The following is a 21,463-nucleotide window of genomic DNA, read 5'->3' on the forward strand; positions in this document are numbered from 1 at the left end:
TGAGAGGCCATGTAGGAGTACATGGTGGGTTGTCTCACTGGAACCGTCCTTAAGCACCGAGTTCTGTGTATGTTGTCCAATGACTAGCTACTACCACACATTGGGTTCCGGTAACTCGACCCCTCTTAACTTATTAACCAACTTGGTCTCTGTCCAGGAGTCGCAACTAGTTTCTGGTGTTTGTAGGTAGTGTTATTTTTCTACCAAGTGGCACCCGACAGGGTGGGCTTGGGACAGACTAGGCACACGTGGCCTGGTGTACCGAGTGGCACCCGGATGGTGGGCTCGGGAACCCTGTATACATCGTTTGGGGCCGTGAGTGAAACCCCGGCCGGATCTCCTTGCGGATGGAACCCGAATAGGCGATAAACCTGGACTAGAGTCTTGTGTGGTTAGTCAGGTCGTGGCCGACACCCTCGCCAGGCTTCCGCTTGAAGGTTGCCGAGATACATGACGTGTACATGGCGGTAAGTGGCGAGAGCGTGTGTGAAGAAGTACACCCCTGCAGGGTTAACATGATCTATTCGAATAGCCGGGTCCACGGTTATGGACTTCTTGGATGCTTACGTGGTACATAGACAACTTGAAGTGGATACTCTAAAATGCTCAAGATAAGTGTGAGTGCTATGGATGGCTTCTCGTAGTGAGACGGGAATGAATCCATAGTAGTGTATTGAGGTGGTGATTAGTGGACTCGTATGAGCTTTCTTACCTCAAAGAAGTTACTCGTAGTCGTAGAATAGGTTAGCCACTGAGTCAAAGCTGGCTTGCTGCAACGGAACCCCACATTGCCTCCTTGATACTAATGCATGTATGATAGGATCTGATGTATGTCTTGCTGAGTACCTTTGTACTCACGTTGCTTTGTTTATGTTTTTGCAGCGGAGACTTCGGTCTTACTAGTTTACATGGACTTCGACAAGTAGCTTGTACCACATCTACGATCTTGTACCCTTGGGAGGGTCTTGTAGATAGTCAGGCTTCTCAGCCTTTTTCTTTTGTAGTTGTCTGTACTCGGACACGTAATGCTTCCATTGCTTGTATGCTCTGAATGATGGGTCATGTGACCCCTGTTTGTACTTAATGCTATGTGGCTCTTCTGGGCCTTTATCTATATGAGTTTGCGTTATGTTGTGATGCCATGTTGTATAGCACATACTTGCATGTTATGCGTACGTGTAACGTGTATTGCTATGTGTGGGATCCGACAACCTAGTTGTCTATCCTTGGTAGCCTCTCTTATGGGGAAATGTAGTCTAGTGCTTCCACCGAGCCATGGTAGTCCGCTACAGCCCGGTTTATCGGAGTCCTGCTAGCCCAGCACTACTACTCCGGAACACTTAGACTGGCCGGCATGTGATTCACTTCGTTCCTGTGTCTGTCCCTTCAGGGAAATGTCACGCGGTGACATCCGGAGTCCTGCCTAGCCTGCTACAGCCCAGGTTCCTGGAGTCCTATTAGCCCAGTTGCTACAGCCCGGATTCACACGCTGCTAACCGACATGCTCGATGTTGTTTCATGTATGCATGTCCCCGTAAGTTAGTGCCACTTTGGGTTCACGACTAGTCATGTCGGCCCAGGTTCTCTGTCATATGGATGCTAGCGACACTATCATATACGTGAGCCAAAAGGCGCAAACGGTCCCGGGCCATGGTAAGGCGACAACCGTGGGAATACCGTGCGTGAGGCCGCAAAGTGATATGAGGTGTTACATGCTAGATCGGTGTGACTTAGAATCGGGGTCCCGACATTAAGTCTGTCCAAATCATGTTAGCAATTGCCGCGTTTTATGATTATGAAATCAGGCAAATGGACGTCAAAACTGCATTCCTTAATGGATTTCTTAAAGAAGAGTTGTATATGATGCAATCAGAAGGTTTTGTCGATCCTAAAGGTGCTAACAAAGTGTGCAAGCTCCAGCGATCCATTTATGGACTGGTGCAAGCATCTCGGAGTTGGAATATATGCTTTGATGAGGTGATCAAAGCATATGGTTTTATACAGACTTTTGGAGAAGCCTGTATTTACAAGAAAGTGAGTGGGAGCTCTGTAGCATTTCTAATGTTATATGTGGATGACATATTGTTGATTGGAAATGATATAGAATTTCTGGATAGCATAAAGGGATACTTGAATAAAAGTTTTTCAATGAAAGACCTCGGTGAAAGTGCTTATATATTGGGCATCAAGATCTATAGAGATAGATCAAGACGCTTAATTGGACTTTCACAAAGCACATACCTTGATAAAGTTTTGAAGAATTTCAAAATGGATCAGTCAAAGAAAGGATTCTTGCCTGTGTTACAAGGTGTGAAGTTGAGTCAGACTCAATGCCCGACCACTGCAAAAGATAGAGAGAAAATGAAAGTCATTCCCTATGCCTCAGCAATAGGTTCTATCATGTATGCTATGCTGTGTACCAGACCTGATGTGTGCCTTGCTATAAGTCTAACAAGGAGGTACCAAAGTAATCCAGGAGTGGATCACTGGACAGCAGTCAAGAACATCCTGAAGTACCTGAAAAGGACTAAGGATATGTTTCTCGTTTATGGAGGTGACAAAGAGCTCATCGTAAATGGTTATGTCGATGCTAGCTTTGACGCAGATCCGGATGACTCTAAGTCACAAACCGGATACGTATTTATATTGAATGGTGGAGCTGTTAGTTGGTGCAGTTCCAAGCAAAGCGTCATGGCGGGATCTACGTGTGAAGCGGAGTACATAGCTGCTTCGGAAGCAGCAAATGAAGGAGTCTGGATGAAGGAGTTCATATCCGATTTAGGTGTAATACCTAGTGCATCGGGTCCAATGAAAATCTTTTGTGACAATACTGGAGCAATTGCCTTGGCGAAGGAATCCAGATTTCACAAAAGAACCAAACACATGAAGAGACGCTTCAACTCCATCCGTGATCAAGTCAAGGAGGGAGACATAGAGATTTGCAAAATACATACGGATATGAATATAGCAGACCCTTTGACTAAGCCTCTTCCACGAGCAAAACATGATTAGCACCAAGACTCCATGGGTGTTAGAATCATTACATTGTAATCTAGATTATTGACTCTAGTGCAAGTGGGAGACTGAAGGAAATATGCCCTAGAGGCAATAATAAAGTTGTTATTTATATTTCTTATATGATGATAAATATCTATTATTCATGCTAGAATTGTATTAACCGGAAACTTGATACATTTGTGAATACATAGACAAAACGCAGTGTCCCTAGTAAGCCTCTACTAGACTAGCTCGTTAATCAAAGATGGTTAAGTTTCCTAACCATAGACATGTGTTGTCCTTTGATAAACGGGATCACATCATTAGGAGAATGATGTGATGGACAAGACCCATCCGTTAGCTTAGCATAATGATCGTTATGTTTTATTTGCTACTGCTTTCTTCATGACTTATACATATTCCTTTGACTATGAGATTATGCAACTCCCGGATACCGGAATGCTATCAAACGTCACAACGTAACTGGGTGATTATAAAGATGCTCTACAGGTATCTCCAAAGGTGTTTTGTTGGGTTGGCATAGATCGAGATTAGGATTTGTCACTCCGAGTATCGGAGAGGTATCTCTGGGCCCTCTTGGTAATGCACATCATAATAAGCCTTGCAAGCAATGTGACTAATGAGTTAGTTGCGGGATGATGCATTACGGAACGAGTAAAGAGACTTGCCGGTAATGAGATTGAACTAGGTACGAAGATACCGACGATCGAATCTCGGGCAAGTAACATACCAATGACAAAGGGAATAACATATGTTGTCATTACAGTTCGACCGATAAAGATCTTCGTAGAATATGTGGGAGCCAATATGAGCATCCAGGTTCCGCTATTGGTTATTGACCGGAGAGGTGTCTCGGTCATGTCACTACAAAAAAAAGACACATCCGTGACATTTTGGTCCGATCGAAATTTTTTTCTGTCATACTTATGACACTTCTATGACGATAATTGTGAAAAAACCCGGTATCATCATAGATGTGGTGGGGTCCTACTTCTATGACAAAAAATCATGACAGAAAATGGGCTTTTTGTCCTGGGCGGGCCGGAGACGCAGCTACATGACATTCTTTGGGCCGTCCATGACGGAAAAAACCGTGGTAGAAGCGAGGGCGAGGAAAATATCGGGGTGTTCCCGGTTACGGTGGGTGGTCGGGGCCGAGCGATGTGCGTTTCTCTCATACACGCATGCGCGTGGGTGCGAGGCGTTGGGCTCTAACTGAACCCGAGCGATTGCACTGCAGGCTACGCGTTACTGAACCCGAGCGATCGATCGATGGCTGTTAACTGAACCCGATCGAGCGATTCCTTCGCTACTGCTGCTAACTGAAGCCGATCGATGCTACCTCTCGATGAACAGTGAGCGTTGCTGGGGGGGTTTGGATGAACAGTTCCCGGTGGGGGTGGATGAACAGGACGCCGTGGTGCTGCCTCTGGATGAACAGTGAGCATTGCTGGGGGGTTTGGATGAACAGTTCCCGGTGGGGGTGGATGAACAGGACCCTGTGGTGTTGCCTCTGGATGAACATGACCCCGATCGATCGAGCCGGTTGGGGCTGGATGAACAGGACCCCGTGGAGGGCTGGATGAACAGGACCACCCCGTGGAGGGCTGGATGAACAGTAGATGGTGGAGGGCCGGATGAACAGTAGCCCGTGGAAGGGTGGTTGAACAGGAGCCCGTGGAGAGGGCTGGTTGAACAGTAGCCGGTGGAGTAGCGCGCGGTGGAGGCTGGATGAACAGGAGCCCGTGGATGAACAGTCGTAGGTGGAGGCTGGAGGAGGTCGACGGTGGATGAACAGTAGCCCGTTGAGGCTGGAGGGGGTCGACGGTGGAGATGAACAGTATCTCGTGGAGTCCCGTTTTGCGGTATGCCACACCCCTCCCGATGAATAGGACCCCCGTTTCGACCGTAGCGCTCCAACACAAGTCCGTTTCCTCCGTTTTGCGGTACGCCACACCCCTCCCAATCAACAGGACCCCCGTTTCGACCGTAGGAGGTCCGTTTCCTCCGTTTTGCGGTACGCCAGACCCCTCCCGATGAACAGGATCCTGTTTCGAACGTGGCCGGTCGAACACAAGGCCGTTTCCTCCGTTCTGCGGTACGCCAGGCCTAATTTCCATCGGCTGTTCCGTCCAAGCCGGTTGGCTCCCACGCGTTTCGTTGCCTCCCGATGAACACGACGCATTCCGTTGCCTCCCCATGAACACGACGATGATGCAGTTTCTTCGTTCCGACCCAGCCATGTACACGAGCCCTGGCCGTACGTACGCGCGAGTAGGCGTTCGAGACCCCGCCCGTATGTACGTACGTGGCCGTATTTACTTTCTTGCACCCTGGCCGTTGTACGTACGTGTACATGCTACGTGCGCACCTCTACTACGACACGTGCGTGCCTCTACATCGACCAGTATGTACGTACACGTTCGCGACCAGAATGGCAACGCTACGTACGCTTCGACCAGGTGGGTCCTGACTATCAGGCACTTCCTTGCGTACGAAGATGTAGCTGGTGGGTCCCAGTAGTTAGGGGGGCGAATCTTTTTTTGCCCGGACGCACTTCCTTGCGTGCGAAGATGTAGCTGGTGGGTCCCCGCTGTCAGGTGGAGGAATAATTATTTTGCGCGTAATAAGGAGGCACTTCCTTGCTGCGGCCGTGGACCCAGCTGCCCGCCTCTCCACGTACAATACTCTTCCGATGGAAGTCATTCCTTTGACCTTGTTGACCACGCCGCGCCGAGAGCACTAGGGTGGTGGACGACGGCGAGGCCTAGGAAGGGGACGACGCGGAGCCGGGGAGGACGCGGCAGTGGAAGCCCGCGCTGAGAGGAGTACGAGGGTTCACTGGTTCGGCTGCGGTGTGAGGCTGCCGTCGCCGCAGGGCCTGGCCAGCGGTGGGAATAGTAGAGGGCGGTGAGGCCTCCGCGGCAGCACAGCCGGCCACGGGAGACAGGAGCATGCGGCACGACCGGCGCTGCTTTGGGCGGCTCGAGCAAGAACACCAGAGGTTGAAGAAGCACTACGGCCGTTGGATGGACATCGTATGGTCAATGGGGCTACAATCATTCATATTGACTAAGTTGATAAAGCACACCGTCCCCGTCAACTTAGTAGGCCCACAAGTCAGCCACCCACCAAGGTGGGTCCCAACTAGCAGGGGGAGTATTCATTTTTTTGTGCGTAATAAGGAGGCACTTCCGGTGGGTCCGAACTGACAGCGGGGGGAACGTTTTTTTGTGAAATATGGTGGCCCGTCCGGTGGGTCCCAGCAGTCAGGGGGAAACATTTTTTTCACCAAATACGGTGGCCCATCCGGTGGGTCCCTGCTGTCAGGTGGAGGAATAATTATTTTCCGCGTAATAAGGAGGCACTTCCTTGCGGCTGCCGTGGACCCAGCTGTCAGCCTCTCCACGTACAGTACTCTTCCGATGGAAGTTGTTCCTTGACCACGTTGACCACGCCGCGTCGAGAGCACCAGGGCGGTGGACGACGGCGAGGCCTAGGAAGGGGACGACGCGAAGCCGGGGAAGACGCGGCAGTGGATGCCCACGTGTAGAGGAGTATGAGGGTTCACTTGTTCGCTGCGGTGTGAGGCTGCCATCGCCGCAAAATAACAGGGGGTGTGGGTGAGTAGAGGGATGGCCTGGCCAGCGGTGGGAGTAGTAGGGGGCGGTGAGGCCTCCGCCGCATCGCAGCCGGCCACGGGAGGCAGGAGCACGAGGCACGACCGGCGCTGATTTGGGCGGGTGGAGGAAGAAAACCAGAGGTTGAAGAAGCACTACGGCCGTTGGATGGACATCGTACGGTCACCGGAGCTAGAATCATGCATATTGACTAAGTTGACAAAGCCCTCCGTCCCCGTCAACTTAGTAGGCCCACAAGTCAGCCTGCCACTATACTAGGTCCCAGCTAGCAGGGGGAGTATTCATTTTTTTGTGCGTAATAAGGAGGCACTTCCTTGCGTGCGAAGATATAGCTGGTGGGTCCGAGCTGTCAGCGACAGTAACGTTTTTTTCGCGAAATACAGAGGCCCTTTCGGTGGGTCTCAGATGTCAGGTGGAGGAATCATTATTTTGTGCGTAATAAGGAGGCATTTCCTTGCGTGCGGCCGTGGACACAGCTGTCAGCCTCTCCACGTACAGTCCACTTCAGATGCATGTCGGTCGTTGACCACGTTGACCAGGCCGCGCCGAGAGCACCAGGGCGATGGACGACAGCGAGGCCTAGGAAGGGAACGACACGGAGGCAGGGAAGACTCGGCAGTTGTTTCCCACGCGGAGGGGAGTACGACTGTACGAGGGTTTACTGGTTCGTCTGCCGTCGCCGGAGAATAACAACAGGTGTGGGTGAGTAGAGGGATGGCTAGGCCAGCGATGGGAGTACGGTGGGGCGGTGAGGCCTGCGCGGCAGCACAGCCGGCCGCGGGGAGGAGGGAGCAGGCAGTCCCGCCGGCGCTTGTTTGAGCGGCTGGAGCAGGAAGAGCAGAGATTGAAGAAGCACGACGGCCGTTGGATGGACATCCAACAGTCACTGCTTGTGCATCAACCTTTTTTTAGGAAAGCCTCAAATCTGTGGAAAACAGCATACAACCCATCTGCCATTATTTCTAATAATTTACAGCCCATTTGCTAATTCTTAAGGTTTTTTTGGAGCCCATATTCTTTTTGTTAGCATTACAGCCCATATTGTGGCCACGGTTAAAAAATTATATGAAATTTTGCATATTTCGGTGCGGTCCGAACTGTTTTTAATCCCGAAATTTCGAGTCACATTCAAACTGATTTTAAAAATAAATGTATATCAATATAAAATCCAACAAATTGTCCACGCATAAAAATTAATGCAATTTAAAATCTCGAAATGAAAAAAAGAAATTTGAAACTAATTGTCGGTTTGATGTGTTTTAAAAATGTACAACCCATTTCTCATTACTGATAGGCCATTTTCTCGGCCAGCCGAATGAAGCTCTCCTCGTCTTGAAAGATTTGCAGCCCAACAGGCCTGACAAAGCGACTTACTTGGCAAATCACAAAAAAACTGGGCTAGCCATTTTCAGAAAGAAAAAAAACTACTGGGCTGGTCTGTGGTAAACATAAAAGAGAAGGCTGTCTAGACAGGCCAGAGTGCCCCGCACAGCCCAGTTGACACCCTGCTTCCGTCTCAAAAACAAATTAGATAAATGCCACTCCAATTATGGCGATTCATAAAAATGCCACTGCAATTTCCAAACTTTGAAAAATGCCACTGCAATTTTTGCAAACTTTGGAAAACGCCACTGCAATTTGCAAACTTTGAAAAACGCCACTCCAGACTTCGAAAAATGCCACTGGAAATGGCATGAAATGGCATTTTTCAAAGTTTGGAAATTGCAGTGGCATTTCTCAGAAACACCAGATTTGGAGTGGCATTTATCAAATTAACCCAAAACAAAAATAACTGGGCGAGCTGCTGGGTCCCTGGTGTCAGCCGCTCGTTGTGCAATTCTCTCGTTTATTGACTACGTTGACAATGGCATGGGACCCAGATGTCAGAAATCCATTAGGAGGAGCCATTTTTTATTGGCTTGAAATAAGGAAGCACTTGCTTGCGTACTGCCATGACCTTGGCGGGTCCCTGCTGTCATCCTCTCCACGTACAATCATCTCCTGATTGTGTACGCGTCAACTTGGTAGGCCCACAAGTCAGCCTCTAAACCCGTGGAGGACAAATACAACCCATTAAAAAAAATAACAGCCCATTCCATACGTTCAAATGGAAAGTTCAACATTCAGAGCAAAGTAACAGGTCTGATCCACATATAGAGTACTGAACTTCCACGTTGACAACCATCATAGCCAAGTTAACTATCTACTCCCACTAATACTCTAGTAGCGTACAAGCACTAACTTACTCTTAGCTAACTAGACGATGCCGGCCGCCATCTGCGGTACACGCTAAACACCGGCACCGACGTCCTCCGCCTCGCCCCGGACTTGCCAGAGGTTTGATAGGGCGCGGTGCTCGCATGCGTTGGCCCTTTCCATGCCGGCGTGGTCCACATAAGCTTCAGCTTCTAAGCGGGAAACCCACTTGATGAGCTGGTAGTAAAAATCGGCGTCGCGAACGCGTGCGTGCCCGACAGCCTCCAGGGCTATTTGCCGGGCGCCAGCCTCCATGTAGTCGGCCCAGTTGCGGGCGCTCTGCTCGCGACTCAGAGCATCGGTCCGCTGCTGCTCCATGTCCCGCTTGCGGCGCAAATCGGCGATATGCTGCTCCTCCGCCAAGCGGTTGCGCTCCAACAACTCTTGCTCCTCTGCCAGCCGGTCGCGCTCCAACAAGTCCTCGCTCTCCGCATTGCCATCTAAAGACCGATAGAATGCCTCCTCCCTCCGTCTGCCTTCCGATGAAAAACCGAACACTAGTTCCGGCGGTGACTGCCTCCGGTGTCGCCTATCGCGGATGGGCGGGGGCATGGCGGACGTGGCGAGAGCGAGGATAAGTGGCGAGCGACGTCGGGCCAGTGGGGGCTTATGAGGATAGGGCGAGTTGGGTGATGGTGCCACCGGAGAAGCCCGGGAAACAGTAATTATAGGCGGAAGGTAGGCGAACTAGCGTGTCGCGGGAAACGCGACGGTCATCGTGATCATCGGAATTCAATGCATAAGCAGGCATGGCTTAGCGCGCCAGCTTGCCATGGAAAACTAGAAAAACTGAAATTATGACTGTGTCGTCCCGTCCCGTCAGTGGTGCGTCCTGTCTGTGCTGGGTCGCACGCCGGCATGACGGTCAAACGAGTGCACTCGAATCATCTCCCTCCTTGTCAATAATGATTCCACAGATTTAAAAGGCCCGCAACAATTAAAGCACATCTTTTTTCGCATCAGTTAGCTGCCTTAATTACGGCCGGCTGCATGCAGGCACTCAAAATCGCTCACAGCCAGTACGCAGAGCAGCATGCAACGAGTCGCAGCCGAGGGCATTAGTTGATGAACTTTAGCTGGGAGATAAGGCATTTGCGAACGTTTTCGCTGGCAGTTTCTTCAGATTCGCATGGCATTTTCTTCAGAGCAGCTTGTCAGTTTCTTCAGAGGTAGGCATTTTTATTCAAAAAACTGCCACTTCGGATCTTGCGTCGCAACTAAAACTGCCAGGAGCGCATTAGTAGGCTAGCTAGTGATCGATCAGTAACTTGTAAACACTGAGCGAACAGAAATAAGGAACTGTTAATGCATCTCAATGATTCACAGATCATATACAAATATGTAGCTCCAAAAGCAAAGATCAGCCACTTCGGATCTTGCGTCGCAACTAAAACCAACTAGTATGATTCCCATACATAAGATCAACATGTTAATGCATCTCAATGATTCACAGATCATATACAAATATGTAGCTCCAAAAGCAAAGATCTAGAAAAAACATCTGTTCTTCCTACTAACATGGATGCTTCTCTTGGCCAACATTCAGTACAGACTGAAAGACAAATTTGTTTGTGAAGTCTACAATTCCTCTTGCAAACGTAAGTGGTTTCACCAACAGCTGGAACCATGAGAATGAACCACACATGATGGAGGAACATCCACTGCAATATGATTTGGTCTTCTCTCGATCACACGGCGAGACTATTTTCGGAATACAAACTTTAACTTAGGCAAAATGATGCCCATTGTATAATCAGACCAAAGCAATGAAGCACCTAGTGTTGGCCAATAAATAGTACAGTACTACTTTTCTGCAGTCCATGAAGTGACTATCCAATCTTTCTGTGTCTATTTTCAAATGGCACTGCATGCAGTGACTATACTATTCTCTTGTGCAGTTCAACCAAAATTGCGGTCACTTTGTGTGTTTGCCAAATAGCAACGGGCAGACATCTCTGTCTGCACAAATATCAAGCAGCTAGTAAACATATACCCCACCTTGTATTTTCGGTTTAAACATGTCTCTTCCGCTTAGCATCTGTCATGTTTTGCACTGGACAATTTGATACAGTCATGTTTTGCCCTGGACAATTTCATACTGAATTGATTTGCTTGTTCAGAGCAGAAATATAGCGCCTATTCTTCATCAGACCAAGGATATCCATGTTCGCAGTGATGGAAGAGGTGAAATCGATACAACCGAAATTGAGCATCCAATCATTGAATCTGTCCTGCACCTCCAATGTAGGTCCACCCTGCCAATAAATTCACATGCAAACCACTAGTATTACTATCTAATGACAGTACAAAAAGAGTAGCAAGATAGTAGCAAACCATGTACCTTCTTAATGAACAGCTCATAGTGCCACCAATTGGATATAAAGGTTTGGAAGAAAACATGCTCCTAATGTTGAACCAGTTGGACTTTTTGTGCAGTTCCACTAAAATCGAGCATCCCTGTTTGCATAGATATTGAAAGTGTGATTACTATAAAAGTGGCACTAGTTGAAGCATAGACTCACAAATATAAGCATTCCAATTTCTTAATGGGAAAAGGTAGCAAGACTGTTTCTAACCACCTGTTTGAAGGAATAAATAAGGCAACAACGGCTGATGTCAGAAAGGCATATATAGTTCTTTCTGAAAGAATGATCGATTCCTGACCTTTCCTCTTCTTTTAAGCATATTTTGTGCAGTTCAACTAAAATAAAATGCCATCACCGCCTTGACAATTCAGTGACACTGTACAAAAGGAAATGACTTAACATTACATCATGATGTCAGGTATGTAGTCGACAGGCATTAGAGACAAACTTACAGACCTCCTCCGATAACATAATGAACATTAATTTTAACAAAGGTGTGACTAGCTTTACCGGGATAATTTGAGTGAACTCTACACCCTCTGTTCCTTAATATAAGACGTTTTCGCGGTTCAATTTAAAGTACCCAAACGTCTAGTATTTAGAAAAACAGGTAGTAGTTTTCTTGAGCACATATCTGGGAAAGCTTGCCACACTTTATTTATGTCCATACGCTAATGCAACACCATTCGAAATTTCGAATACTACAAATATACACTAATCCAGTGGCTAGTGCAACAGTAGAGTAGTTATTTTATTACAGGGTACAGTACAATGGTTTTACTGAACAGATTTCAATAAACTCTAGCACTGGAAGATTTCTATAAGAATTAACAATACAAAATGTAAAGGTAACACGTTTCAGCATTGGTATACTAGTTGTGCATGAGCATTAAACCAAATACAAAGTCTGAAGGTAACTAGCATTATTAACTAATGACAGTATAAAAAATTGCAAACCATGTACCTCCAAGGTAAATATCATTTCGAACTCGGGGGGACCTTAAAAATTGCTATCCCAATCTTGATAATCGATCAAACATAAAAACTTGATCGAATGAATCAAGAGTACAGCCGGAGGAGGAGGTGCCCACTCTTGACCTTTCCTCTTGTCTTCATAATTTTTGTGCAGTTTAACCAAAATAAAATGACATCAGCGCCTTGGCATTTTGGTGACACTGTACGAAAAAATTAACTTATCTCATGAAAGTGAGGTATGTAATCTATAAGCATTAACATTGCAAAAATCTGAAGGTAGTAACAAGTTTCATCGTTGGTATACTGGCTGTGCAACAACATTAGACTGCCTTAGCTGAAAAATCTTTAATACATCCACAATCAACAGCTAACCCTGAAATAATCCAGTGACATTAAATGGCATTGCTTAAATTTATCGGTGGCATTAGACTGAGTGCGGCATTAGTTAAATGTGGCATCACTTTAGCAGTAGCATTGCTTGACTTGACTGCTGGCGTTATAGTAACAGCAAAAAAGTGACAATAAGAGCATGGGAGGCCCATACGGACAGTGGGCGCACCAGTACGATGTACCTCCATGGACGCATAGAGTGGTGAGGGAGGTATGGTTGCCCAAAGCAACAAATATCCAGCAGCATATGTGGATTACGTCCCATTTTTGTTCTGTTTAGCCACCTTTTTCCTATGTGAGGACAACAAACCGATTGACTTGGTCATTCTCTATTGCGTTGTCATGCCTTTCTACCCTTCTTCAACCAAGAGACACGAGACTCGTTCCTTAGCTACTGATTTTCCCCTTTTCAACCTAGATGCGGGTTCGATGCCTACTCTCTTGGATAGTACAGTCTCCCTTCCTTTCCTTATTCAACCCAGACATGGATTAGTCTGCACGAAGTAGGGTTTCCTCTAATAGTGCAAATTAAGGTTTTCGTCTGCGTGACCAGCAGAGCAGAGGATAGCAAATTGGGAAGATGGTGGAGTGGAAAAAGATCCACATGCAGCGACGTGGCAGATGGGGCAATAGAACAAGGGTATGGTTCGAAAAGAGGTAGCATACCTGAGGGTCGGCGGGAAGTGGCTTCGTTCGTGGTCGTCGTCCTCCGCACACACTATGACAGCGAGCTTGGGGACGGAGGCCATCGCGCGCGGGCGCTAGGTCTGAGAGGACGGCCTTGTCGTCAGTGCATGACCTCGCTCGCTGACGACGAGTGCGTCAACGCTGCATGTCCTTTTCTTCCCCGGCGGATCTGTGACCACCGGTGAGGAGGGAGAGAGAGGCCGTCTTTTTTAGATCTGGAGAGAGGGTGATAGTGTGAGAAGCTCTGAAGCTCCAACCTATATATCTTTTTTATAATACTAGTAGTACTAGAGGTGGAGTAGTGGTAGAGTAGTTTATATTTTCTCTGCAAACAGTACCAGTTAGTCGTGCTTCAAAACTGAACGGCACGCCATTAAAAAAATAAAGATCGATAACTAATGCGGCACCTCGGGCCAACGCGGCCAGATCGCATTTTGCACGAGAAATTACACACCATGTTTCGTTGACATGTGGTCTCGTTCAGACATGTCAGTGAGACGACGGCGAGTCCTTTTGTACAATTTCCGAAAGGACGTGTAGGCCAGGGCGCCTCTTCGTGTACCATGGCAAACTGGCAACCGTCCACCGACTCTTCGCCTTTCCCTCTCAATTTGGAACTGCTGTCGCACGCTCTTACTCCCTCCTCCATTTGCCTTCACCCTTCCTTCTGCCATTGTTCGATCGTCTTCTCCATGGAGGGAACAAGCCAGAAACGACCCTGTTATTCTTGCCCCGATCTGAAAGATGACATGGTGGGGGAACTCATTGATCGGTGCGACGTGATCACCTCGGCTAGCATGGCAGGTTCGTTCAAGACCATTCTCGACTCAACTAATAACATCATTACAAGGAAGCCAAGGGTCCAGGAGCGGTTTGATCTCCCTTATCTTCTTCGCTATAAGCCTGTTCGCATGGGCGCAGACGACGGAGGCCTCGCCTTGTGCAAGTTGACGCCGCTTGATAACGATACGTGTGATGTCAAGATGCCATCGCTTCAGGGTAAGGCCTGGGCTGGCGCAAATGGAGATTGGGTTGTTTATATTGGGTACAATTGCGAGTGGGAACTTGTGAATGTGTACACTCGTCAGCAGATTCCACTTCCAAAAATCTCCGAGTGCCCTGAGGTTGAGCAGACACCTGATCTACGTACGTTCAAATACGATCATGGTGACTGTCGTCTATGGAAGATAGCAATTTCTCGAGTTCCCAACCGCTCTTGGAATTACGAGAACTATCAAGTTGTTGCTATCTTCGACAAGCTTGTTGCCGTCGTTACTGATTCCACGGTTCGTCCATGGATATTTTGACAACCAAGGGGGAGATGACGATGGTGATGATCATGAGCATGAGGACGAGCAGGGCCCATATGCTCACTGGCGGCTTACAACTAATTCCAATGGATCACCACTTCTTGTTTGTATACAGCCCACTGCTGATGTTACTACTGAGGGAGCAGGTGTTGTATCCCATGGTCGCACTCTCTGGACCTATTCCAACACCCGTTGCAGGGTATTCGGGATGGATACTATTGTGCTAGCACCAACACCTTCTCCCTGGTACAGTATTGGTAGTCTTGGAGCAAACTCGCTCTTCCTTGGACCAAACTATCCAATGATGGTTAAAGGCGATCCAGCTGCTGTTGACACAGCGTCACTACCATTTATGAGAAGCAACTGTATCTATACCTCGAACATTGCGGTGGTTCCCTACCCTGCTCCTGATATATGCCGCTTCAGCCTGGATGATCAGTCCTGCATTGCTCTCGATATTGACAATAGCCGGCCCTTCCCAGAGCACCTATGGTTCAAAGCAAGCGTTCCAACGCCAAAGATTGGTTGAGTTGAAGTTCATTTCATTGCATGTTATTTGTTGTGTGATGAAAACTTCAGTATTTACTGGAATGTTTTGTTGGAAATAATCTATAATACAACATGTATCATTGTTGTCATTGTGTGTTGATGACTTGTTGTATGTAATGAATGGTACATTTGAAAATGCGTGTCATAGACTCAATTTATGAATGGTTTTCGAGTCACTTCTTGGAGTGTGAGTATCGTAGTAGTATAGCCAGCATCCGGTTAGTATATGAAGTTGCCACATCACATAGAGCCAACGTAAAATTGGAGTACCAGATCTGAGATGCCACGTGTACCAGATGAATGACTCCAAGTTCGACCACCATGATGCTAGGTGCGAGCCGAGGAACACTGTTGGAGAGACCCCCCTCATAATTTTCCTACATTGGTTGTTTGATTCATAGGATAGAATGCTATAGGATTTCTTTTCCTATGTAATCATGTTTTAATTGGCAATCTAGCATCCACTCCAACTTTTGTTTCATTTCCTTTGATCCTACGAAGAGAGTACTTGCTCTAAATGATGTGCCGCTGCAAGAGCCGCCTATATTAATTAACCATGCTCTAAAAAGGTGGACCAGCTTTGGCTGTAGTAGTACTGTACTACTCCTAGGTTAGTAGGTTACCTTGCGCTTGGCTCTTCTCCTCTTCCGGAAGTCGAACAATAATGATGGTACTGTACTACTTCTGGCAATCTGACACCAAATGAACTGCTGCACGTCTACTGCTTGTAAGCAAAAGTTTCTCCTCGTGCTGCGAGCCACCGCGCACGCGTTGGCGAGGGAGAAGGTATAGTAAGCAAGCTTCTCGTCGTTCTGCGAGTTGACGGGACACATCAAAGTTATGTATTTATTAGTACTCTCTTCAAAAAGGGTCGGCCATGTCCATGGCTACCATCCCGTGCTCTGTCATTGAGTACGTGCACTATTCACGTGCCATCGAGGAGAAAAAATATTGCGTAGTACTAGGTGCCATCGAAGTGCACGACTCACTTACGCACTGCATATCTCCATTTTCTTGCATGACACGCCACCTTGATGCTAGATGTCCCGCTTGTCATGGAGGCATATAGTATGGTTTTGTAAAATGGAGGCATATAGATGTCCCACGTGTCGGCAACAGGATGAACAAAGCTCATGTCTTAAACGAAAGAGTGGAAGAACATAGATTCCCGACGACCCAGAAGGAGCTACAAACCTCGGGGTGGAGCGTCTGCACTCATAATATGTTATATTATTCAGCGATATAAAATCAACCAAATCTCTCCATGTTCCTATACCATTCTATAGTATGAGAATAACTTTGAATGTAAGCCATTGATTCACTCTATCCAATGGTCATAGTTGGAAAATCCAAACAAAACCAAGCATTGGATCAACTCCTTTTTCGAGATCAACTCTTTTAGCACTTAGATTGTTGCCGCCTGCCCACCTAGCCCACCTATATATCCGCTCACGTGTGATGACCACAGGAGCTATCCACTCAGATTGTATGTTACTCTCTCCGTCCGGGTTTATTGGGCCCGAGAGCCACAGATGGTTGTAGCTTTTTATTAGGCCCGTACATTAATTACCTTGCTTTATTACCTGAAATATCTCCCACGCATGCATCGTTGCAATGGAGCCGACACAGGAACCTTGCCGATTGGGCATGGATGCAGGCTGCATGCGCACGCCGGCCGCTGCATGCGCTTCTCTAGTTAATAGGGTGATTTAATAGGGCAGCTAGAGAGCAAATTAAGCAGATTTATTTCCTAAATCTCTACATGCGTGTATATCCTTGGTCTTTGTGTTGTGGCTTAAGGCTAGCCATAGTGGGGGTAACATAACCGGTAACATGCACTTGGGACTAGCAAACATGCTTATGTGGCACACAATTAAATAAGAGAGAGAGGGTTATAGTAACATAGGTAGATACTGTATCATGTTAAATGCTATGCTACTTTGTGTCATGCATGGCAATAAATATGGTAATCTATGATACTACTTTAAGATACTATGCACTATGAAGGTAGTATCATATACTAGTATCATATGCATGATACTAGTATATGTTACTCCCCACTATGAGTATCCTAAGGGCCCATTAAACCTGGACGGAGGGAGTAAAAAAATAAAGGTCGATAACTAATGCGGCACCTCGGGCCAACACGGCTAGATCGCGTTTTGCACGAGAAATTACACACCATGTTTCGTTGACATGTGGTCCCGTTCCAACATGTCAGTGAGACGACGGCGAGTCCTTTTGTACAATTTCCGAATGGACGTGTAGGCCGGGGCGCCTCTTCATGTACCATGGCAAATGCCAACCGTCCACCGACTCTTCGCCTTTCCCTCTCGATTTGGAACTGTTGTCGCACGCTCTTCCTCCCTCCTCCATTTGCCTTCACCCTTCCTTCTGCCATTGTTCGATCGTCTTCTCCATGGAGGGAACAAGCCAGAAACGACCCCGTTATTCCTGCCCCGATCTGAAAGATGACATGGTGGGGGAACTCATTGATCGGTGCGACGTCATCACCTCGGCTAGCATGGCAGGTTCGTTCAAGACCATTCTCGACTCAACAAATAACATCATTACAAGGAACCCAAGGGTCCAGGAGCGGTTTGATCTCCCCTATCTTCTTCGCCGTGACCTAGCTGACTGGCGCGGGGACGAGGGAAGCCTCGCCTTGTGCAAGTTGATGCCGCTTGATAATGATACGTATGATGTTAAGATGCCATCGCTTGAGGGTAAGCTTGGGCAGGCGCAAATGGAGATTGGGTTGTTTATATTGGGTACAACTGCGAGTGGGAACTTGTGAATGTGTACACTCGTCAGCGGATTCTTCCAAAAATCTCCGAGTGCCCTGAGGTTGAGCACACAGATGATCTACGTACGTTCAAATATGATCATGGTGACAGTCGTCTATGGAAGATAGCAATTTCTCGAGTTCCCAACCGCTCTTGGAATTACAAGAACTATCAAGTTGTTGCTATCTTCGACAAGCTTGTTGCCGTCCTTCGTGGTTCGACTGGATGGATATTGCTCAAAAATCAGTTTCTATACACGGATGTGTACTGTGATGCAATTGAATACGAGGGTCTTGTGTTTGCTGCCACCACTCGTGGCACTGTTTTTGCATGGGATCCTCGTAGTTTTCGGTACGTTTGTCTTCCACCGTAATTATAATTGTTTCATCCACATGCATGCGAGTTAGCAAGTTTCCCTTCTCTACTAATTAACCTTCTTCTTCTGTTTCCAAGGTCCTGTGAACATTCCACCACCTATACTTGAAAAATTTTATAACCAAGGGGGAGATGACGATGGTGATGATCACGAGCATGAGGACGAGCAGGGCCTAGATGCTCACTGGCGGCTTACAACTAATTCCAATGGATCACCACTTCTTGTCTATATACAGCCCACTGCTGATGTTACTACTGAGGGAGCAGGTGTTCTATCCCATGGTCGCACTCTCCGGACCTATTCCAACACCCGTTGCATGGTATTCGGGATGGATACTAGTGTGCTAGCGCCAACACCTTCTCCCTGGTACAGTATTGATAGTCTTGGAGCAAACTCGCTCTTCCTTGGACAAAACTATCTAATGATGGTGAAAGGCGATCCAACTGCTGTTGACACAACGTTACTACCATTTATGAGAAGCAAATGTATCTATACGTCAGACATTATGGTGGTTCCCTACCCTGGTCGTGATATAGTAGGCCGCTTCAGCCTGGATGATCAGTCCTGCGTTGGTCTCGAGATTGATAGTAGCCGGCTCTTCCCAGAGAATGGCTTGTGGTTCAAAGCAAGCGTTTCCAATGCCGAGGATTGGTTGAGTTGAAGCTCATTTTGTTGCTTGTTATTTGTTGTGTGATGAAAACTTTAGTATTTATAATGTATCCTCGTTGTCGTTGTGGGTTGATGACCTGTTGTATGTAATAAAATGATATGCCTGTGATAAACTTACTAAATTTATGAATGGCTTTCGAGTCGCTTCTCTGAGTGGGTGCTGCGACGGTGCAACAGGTTATCGAATGAGGCCAATAAACAATAGTACACTATTTGTACTAGCTTCACATGCTTCACATGCTGCACTATCTCTACGTTATGTACATAATACAACAAGATTTAAACTTGAGACCAGCCACCCATCCTCACAAAGAACACTTTTTAACCTAGCACAAACTCCAGGAAATTTGGCCACAGTGTGAGGTGGGCCATATGTTAATGTGTTCGCTGTATGTAACCAGCACCTCGAATCCTCGATACTACTACTATAAGTAGTAGGAGTAGTAGGGTGGCATGGGCCAGAACAAGCATTCACGTCCAGGAGTACGACACACACCACCAGCACGACTTCCATCTGACACCATATTTCTTGGAGTCCGTGCTACAGCAATCTCTTCAACCTCGTCGTTTCTCTAGCTCAGCCATCGCGCGGCGGGCGAGGTGGGGGTTTGCCGATAGTCGGTTTCCTCAACTGCGGTCCCACTTGTAAGGCCAACTCCAACGCACGACCCCAAACGGACCTCCGTTTTGCCCGGATTCTGTCCGTTTGGGTAGGGCAATGGGGTCGTGTCCGGGCCATTTCTCGGATGCGGTGGCCGTGCGCCGAACGCGCGGACGCATCCCGGCCACGTACATTTTTCTTTGCAAACACATATCTTTTTTTCATCATTCATTTTTTGGTACATGGAAATACATCACCAAAATTTTGACTAGAAAAGCAAGACCAAAGAAAACAAGAACCACAAGAATACATTTTAGAAGATATCCAACTTCCATAACTGCTCCTGTAAGTTGGATTAGTGCCTTCTCGATGCATTCATTGTTGATCTGCGGAGGCTCGATCTTGCGTGCTTCTTTCTTCTTCGAGTGTAAAGAAGTAGACGTGTCTAGCCTCTATTCTATCAACAAGTGCACTAGTCTCATCTCTAGCCTCTATGCTAGCTAAAAGGGCTAGAACATGTACTAAATTGCGCTCTATCAATATATCGTTGTACTATTCTTCCCAATACCAAAACTTGCATCCATTCTACACAATAAAATTTGAAGTTAGCACAACTAGTCTAATCCGAGAGCACAACCGAAGATTTGGTCGAGTTCTTCCTCCTTTTGCCGACACGTGGGATATCCAGCATCCAGGTCATGTCATGCAAGAAAATAGAGTGGTAGTTGAAGCCACGTGATGTGCATCTTGGGTTAAACTGTAAATAGAATCTTACTACTCTTGAGTAACTCCAAAAGCGGCCACCGAAGATCTTTATTGGATTTGTTTTTCATCACCAGCACGTCGAGGTGAAAGATGTGCAGGTTCAGTGGGTCCTCTTGCGTTTTCACTAACATGTGGGACCACATATGAGCAAACTGACTATGGGCTCCGCGCGTCTGCTGGCTGGCTGAGAAGAGAGATAGAGGAGGGCTGAGCACGGACTCCAGGAAATTTGTTCTACATAACCAGCAGCTCGATATAGTGGGGTGGCATGGGCCATAACTAGCATTCATGTCTAGCAGTACGGCACACACCACCCACACGAGTCCCATCCGACACCAATTTTCTTGGAGTCTGTGCCACAACCATCTCTTCTCCCTCCTGTTTTCTCAGCCATCGCACGGTGGGCGGGGTGGGGGTTTGCCGATAGCCGGTTTGCTCAATTGCGGTCCCACTTGTAAGTGAAAATGCAACACAACACGCATTCCCCCTTGAGCGGCGTGCCGGACCAACCGTGTGGGGGTGCGACGCGAACACGGCAGGCTTTTCCTTTTGAACTTGTAACTTGTAAAATTTAGTTCTGCTCCATGGCGCGACCGATAGATAGAAATAACAATTTTCCCTAGAGTAATGAGAAGTTTGGTTATGGCGCGGTTCATGCATGGAGTACGTAGGAAAATTATGAAGTTGATGCGAAAGGTAAGGTAATTGTAGTACCATATACCACTACATGGATTTGACGGAAAGATAAAGATACATATGGATCCATCAACGACATCCTCACGCCCTAGTGCACCGGGTCACCAACCGACGTGTGAGGAGCAGCGGCGTTGGCGGCAAGCTCAACGTGCTTTTGAACAATGTCATCCAAGGTTGCCCTACAGTCCAAGAAGGCCAGCGTCCTATCGTCCTCCTATTGCATGTAGTAGTCCTTGTGGACGATTTGCGCGTAGATGTGGGTGATTATGTCGATGGTGTCTTGCTGCGCCAGGTGCTGCGCGGCGAGCGCGAACTCGAGGTGGACATTTTCCGGCGCGACGGCGGGCAGTCGCAGGTCCACCAGTGCGTCGAAGAGGT

The sequence above is a fragment of the Triticum aestivum genome, chromosome 7D (assembly GCF_018294505.1).
Source record: "Triticum aestivum cultivar Chinese Spring chromosome 7D, IWGSC CS RefSeq v2.1, whole genome shotgun sequence".
NCBI classification, from domain to species: domain Eukaryota; kingdom Viridiplantae; phylum Streptophyta; class Magnoliopsida; order Poales; family Poaceae; genus Triticum; species Triticum aestivum.